Here is a 5,870-nt window from a genome sequence, read left to right as displayed (position 1 = left end):
AGCAAGGTCCCCCTGCTCAAGCCAACATGTCCAGGCCCGTTTGAAGTTCACCAGTGACCATCTAGATGATCCAGAGGAGGCATGGGAGAAGGTCATGTGGTCAGATGAGACCAGAATAGAGCTTTTTGGGATCAGCTCCACTTACCATGTTTAGAGGATGAGAACAACCCCAAGAAAACCGTCCCAACCGTGAAGCATGGGGGTGGAACCATCATACTCTGGGGGTGCTCTTCTGCAAAGAGGACAGGACGACTGCACCGTATTGAAGGGAGGATGGATGGGGGATGGGGTCATGTATTGTGAGATTTTGGCAAACAACCTCCTTCCCTCAGTAAGAGCATTGAAGATGGGTCATGGCTGGATCTTCCAGCATGACAATGACCCCAAAACACACAGCCAGGGCAACTAAGGAGGGGCTCCGTAAGAAGCATTTTAAGGTCCTGGAATGGCCTTGCCAGTCTCCAGACCTGAACTCAATAGAAAATCTTTGGAGGGAGCTGAAACTCCAAACCTGAAAGATTTGGAGAAGATTAAAAATAATTTTACAGATACATTATCTAACTTAACTATAAGAAGGGATTAAAATGCAACAGTTTTATCAATCCATTACAATATATTATATTATTATATGTATTATAAATAAGTACCTTTGAAACAAGATTCCAAATGCGTTCTCCACCACACGCCAATCACGAGACAACCTGTAGCTGTAGATAATTGCTCTGTAATTCTGCAATGACAGAATGGTTTCATCAGCCAATTTCTTAGAGAAAATGCATCATCGGCTACGAAATGATATGGCACAGACTTTATTTTACATAGCGTGACATCAAGCGGGACACAGCAGGAAGCATTGGCACGACAAATTGTGTGGCAGTGTGGGAATCGTATTCATGCAAGTGTCAAGGTGGATTTACAGTGCATCTGGAAAGTATTCACAGCACTCTACTTTTTCCACATTTTGTTATGTTACAGCCTTATTCCAAAATGGGGTAATTTCATTTTTTTCCCCTCAAAATTCTACTACCCCATAATAACAACATGAATAAGGTTTTTTTTTTTTCATTTTTGCAAATTTATTAAAAAATAAAAACCTAAGAAATCACATGTACATAGGAATTCACACCCTTTGCTCAATACTTTGTTGATGCACCTTTGGCAGTAATTACAGCTCCATGTCTTCTTGAATTTGAAGCCACAAGCTTGGTGCAACTATTTTTGGTTAGTTTTGTCCATTCCTCTTTGCAGCACCTCTCAAGCTGCAACCAGTTGGATGGGGAGCGTTGGTGCACAGCCATTTTTAGATCGCTCCAGAGATGTTCAATCAGATTCAGGTCTGGGCTCTGGCTGGGCCACTCAAGGACATTCAGAGTTGCCCTGAAGTCACTCCTTGGATATCTTGGCTGTGTGCTTAGGGTCATTGTCCTGCTGAAAGATGAACCATCGCCCCAGTCTGAGGTCAAGACCGCTCTGGTGTAGGTTTTCATCCATGGATGTCTCTGTACATTGCTGCATCCATCTTTCCCTCAATCCTGACTAGTCTCCTGGTTCCTGCCACTGAAAAACATCCCCACATGCTTCACTGTAGGGATGGTGTCCATTTTATTGTCTTGTCTCAGAGTGATGCTGAAAAACTAATTCATGCATTTATTTCCTCTAGGCTGGACTATTGTAATTCATTATTATCAGGTTGTCCTAAAAGTTCCCTAAAAAGCCTTCAGTTAATTCAAAATGCTGCAGCTAGAATACTGACGGGGACTAGAAGGAGAGAGCATATCTCACCCATATTGGCCTCTCTTCATTGGCTTCCTGTTAATTCTAGAATACAATTTAAAATTCTTCTTCTTACTTATAAGGTTTTGAATAATCAGGTCCCATCTTATCTTAGGGACCTCGTAGTACCATATCACCCCAATAGAGCGCTTCGCTCTCAGACTGCAGGCTTACTTGTAGTTCCTAGGGTTTGTAAGAGTAGAATGGGAGGCAGAGCCTTCAGCTTTCAGGCTCCTCTCCTGTGGAACCAGCTCCCAATTCAGATCAGGGAGACAGACACCCTCTCTACTTTTAAGATTAGGCTTAAAACTTTCCTTTTTGCTAAAGCTTATAGTTAGGGCTGGATCAGGTGACCCTGAACCATCCCTTAGTTATGCTGCTATAGACGTAGACTGCTGGGGGGTTCCCATGATGCACTGTTTCTTTCTCTTTTTGCTCTGTATGCACCACTCTGCATTTAATCATTAGTGATCGATCTCTGCTCCCCTCCACAGCATGTCTTTTTCCTGGTTCTCTCCCTCAGCCCCAACCAGTCCCAGCAGAAGACTGCCCCTCCCTGAGCCTGGTTCTGCTGGAGGTTTCTTCCTGTTAAAAGGGAGTTTTTCCTTCCACTGTAGCCAAGTGCTTGCTCACAGGGGGTCGTTTTGACCATTGGGGTTTTACATAATTATTGTATGGCCTTGCCTTACAATATAAAGCGCCTTGGGGCAACTGTTTGTTGTGATTTGGCGCTATATAAAAAAATTGATGGAATTGAATTGAATTGAATTTTCCACCAAACATGACGTCTGGCATTCACATGAAATAGTTCGGTCTTTGTCTCATCAGACCAGAGAATTTTATTTCTCATGGTCTGAGAGTTCTTCAGGTGCTTTTTGGCAAACTCCAGGTAGGCTGCCATGTCCCTTTTTCTAAGGAGTGGCTTCTGTCTGGCCACTCTACCATACACGCCTGATTGGTGTATTGGTGCAGAGATGGTTGTCCTTCTGGAAGGTTCTCCTCTCCCCACAAAGGAATGCTGTAGCTGTGATAGAGTGACCATTGTGTTCTTGGTCTTCTCCCTGACTAAGGCCCTTCTTCCCTGATCACTCAGTTTAGCCAGCTCTAGCAAGAGTCCTGTGGATCTGAACATTTTCCATTTACAAATGATGGAGGCCACTGTGCTTAGTCTGTTTAATCTGTATTTGTGCCTGGAGACAATCCTGTCTCAGAGGTCTACAGACAATTCCTTTGACTTCATGCTTGGTTATTGCTCTGACATGCACTGTCAACTGTGGGATCTCATATGTAGACAGGTTTTTGCATTCCCAAATAATACTATCCAATCAACTGAGTTTACCCCAGGTGGACTCCAATTAAGCTGTAGAAACACCTCAAGGGTGATCAGTGAAAACAGGATGCATCTGAGCTCAATTTTGAGATTCATGACAAAGGGTGTGAATACTTACGTACGTATTTCTTAGTTTTTTTATTTTTAAGAAATGTACAAAAATGTAAAATAATTTTTTTCCACATTGTCATTATGGGGTATTGTGTGGGGTGTTGTGTGTAGAATTTTGAGGAAAAAATTAATTTCATCCATTTTGGAATAAGGCTGTAACATAAAATGTGGAAAAAGTGAAGCACTGTGTACTTTCCAGATGTGATCTTATTAACCAAAGCAGTGTACTGTCCATTTGCAACTTTTTTTTTCAAGTACTGGTATTTAATATCAGATATCTCCAATGAGCTCACAGTCTGATGCATGCATGCATGGTCTTAAAAAATGTGATGTCATTTTGTGCTTAAGTACATAATCTTGCACAAGTCGTATTTGCATTTAATTTGCATATTGAGTCTTTTTAATGTCACAAGATCAAATGGTCTTGCCACATTCCAATGCATAGCCAAGTAATAAATGCCAGAACAACTGCAATCTTTTGGAAAGCCTTCATTTGCAGCTAGACCTGCAATATGTTTTCCTTATGGTCCTCTTGTGTGCTTGCACATTCTTCTTCAGCTCTTTGGCAGCATCCACTCAGAGCTGTTGAAAGTCCCAAGGCAAGCGTACAGTCGCCCCAGCCTGCTAGCTCCGACTTAATCCTGTTTACTCCCGTTTACCAGGATTGAATTGGAGAGGTGGAGAGGGCTCCGTGGATGCTCTCCCTCTGCCTCCCACTTATTTTTTTTTCCTGGACAATATCAATACTTACAAATTACAGGCTCTGTAACACAGTTACTAACGGAGGCTAGGCTTTTTCTAGTAATCGACAGGGTTTACAGAGGGACAGTGGCTCAGCCAAGGGCAAATCACACTGAGGAACCTGTAGTGCGTTAAGGCACAGGATCACTTTTACAAGTCAAAGATTTCATAAAGCTTTTAATATGAGAAACTGGAATGTTGTTCAAAATAAGGTGCCATCAAATTAAATACAAACAAACAATAATCCTTTCTCCTTTAACTGACAATACAGGAGAGATCAAAAAAGTGTGTCACTGTCCACCTATTTGGTTGAAGCAAACAGTCATGGGGAGTAGCGTTTGGTTCAGATTTTCTTCACCTCCGGGAACTAATGTTGATGCCACTTAACAACTTGCAGTAGGAATTGGCGCTGATGTTCATCCTTCGTTATGATCTGATTGTAACCCTGGATAAATGCAAATCCCCACTCAGCAAAATCATTGACAGCAGCAATGTTATCCAGGGCCCGGTTTCATAAAGCTGTCTAATCGTTCAGTACACTAAACTTTACTATATGGTTAGTTGCCCAACATTAGCCATCTAATCACCGTTTCACATCGACTGCTAAACTTGTAGATTAGCTGTCTTACGTTAGTCTATGATTTTCACAGGTATAACTGCCTTGCGAGTGCCTTTGCCAAGAAATGCCTCCAATGCGCGACAGCTTTGTTTACTTCCAGGTTGGTCATTGTCTTGAACTATCCAGCCTTTGTTTCGTTAACTGGGTTTATTGACATTTATGGACACATACAAACTGCAGAACAGCATGCTTAGCTCTTAGCCTCGCAGTTCTTCTACACTTCTGTCATGCCTTTTTGTGCACGCAATGCTGCTCAGTGTAACAGCAACACCTGGTGGCTAATGTGAGAACTGTCACAAACACATCATGACAGTCGTTGTCTGCTGCAGCCATGGCCAAAAGTAGAGGAAGCTCTCCTTCTTGAAGGAATACGAGTGACGTACGGGTGCTCTTGAGTGTTCCATCAAGTGGTGGTACATGATAGCTGCCATTTTTTGAGGTAAGACACTAGATTAGCCTCCTCTGTACCAGGCTAAAAACTTTAGTCAGTAACATAAAACTTTAGCTGACTAAGTGCTTTGTGCAATGAGTAACATCAAAAAATGTCAACTAAATGAGTTTAGTTGACTAAACAAGATTAGACTGCTTTATGAAACTGAGCCCAGGACCTGCTGTGCCGACTGGAATGATGGCTCATCCTCCCACTCTGAGGGGTCCTTGATGAGGAAGTCAATGTTGACATTGAATGCCTCAAAAATGCGACCTGAGGCAGATGTAACAAAATCTGTCACTAATGAACTAATGTATCCAGTCCATAACTCAAAATGTCACTCGCACGTCACAAAAAACAGGGGGATAGGTGGCAGTGGTTATTTTTCAAATCTCATGAAATTTAGATTTCTCCTAAAGGAACCAAAAAATGAAGAAACACCTTGAAAAAGTTTAAATTTACCCTCATGTGGTATGGCACTGCACCCATCATTAACTGCTAACCCTACTTTTACTATTAATATATATTGGTGATTGTGCACTTTCATAAAGCAAAATGAAATGGAGTCTTTGAAGATAAAGTGAATATTTTCCCATTTCTGCTGGACAATCCAAACCATCCAATTTGAAATTTAGTCTCATTTGAGAGTCAGGTTTGTTTGCCGCGTTTCCCATGATGGAATTGAAATAAAGACTGAGTCCAGGTGATGTCATGTGTTGGTGCAGGTTATCCTCATGAAACATTTGTAGCAAAACATACAAAAGTTAATGCAAAAAAATTCATACATATTTCATGTACTTGTGAGCCAGAAAGTAGTGATGACATCACCAAAACAAGAGGGTAAATTTTCCATCTGAAAAAGCTGG

The 5,870-nt window shown here is 41.7% G+C and overlaps 1 long non-coding RNA gene across 1 annotated transcript; it reads right to left on the bottom strand.

Moving 5' to 3' along the window:
• Positions 1 to 1,353: 1,353 nt before the first annotated feature.
• Positions 1,354 to 5,635, bottom strand: LOC117513306. The gene is made up of 3 exons (XR_004561550.1): positions 5,621 to 5,635; positions 2,191 to 2,201; positions 1,354 to 1,499 (listed from the first exon to the last, which is right to left on the bottom strand). It is a non-coding gene; the product is annotated as an uncharacterized LOC117513306 (long non-coding RNA).
• Between the last annotated feature and the right edge of the window lie 235 nt (positions 5,636 to 5,870).

This window comes from Thalassophryne amazonica, chromosome 7, assembly GCF_902500255.1.
Source record: "Thalassophryne amazonica chromosome 7, fThaAma1.1, whole genome shotgun sequence".
Lineage (NCBI taxonomy): Eukaryota > Metazoa > Chordata > Actinopteri > Batrachoidiformes > Batrachoididae > Thalassophryne > Thalassophryne amazonica.
This window is presented reverse-complemented; position numbering and strand designations above follow the sequence as displayed.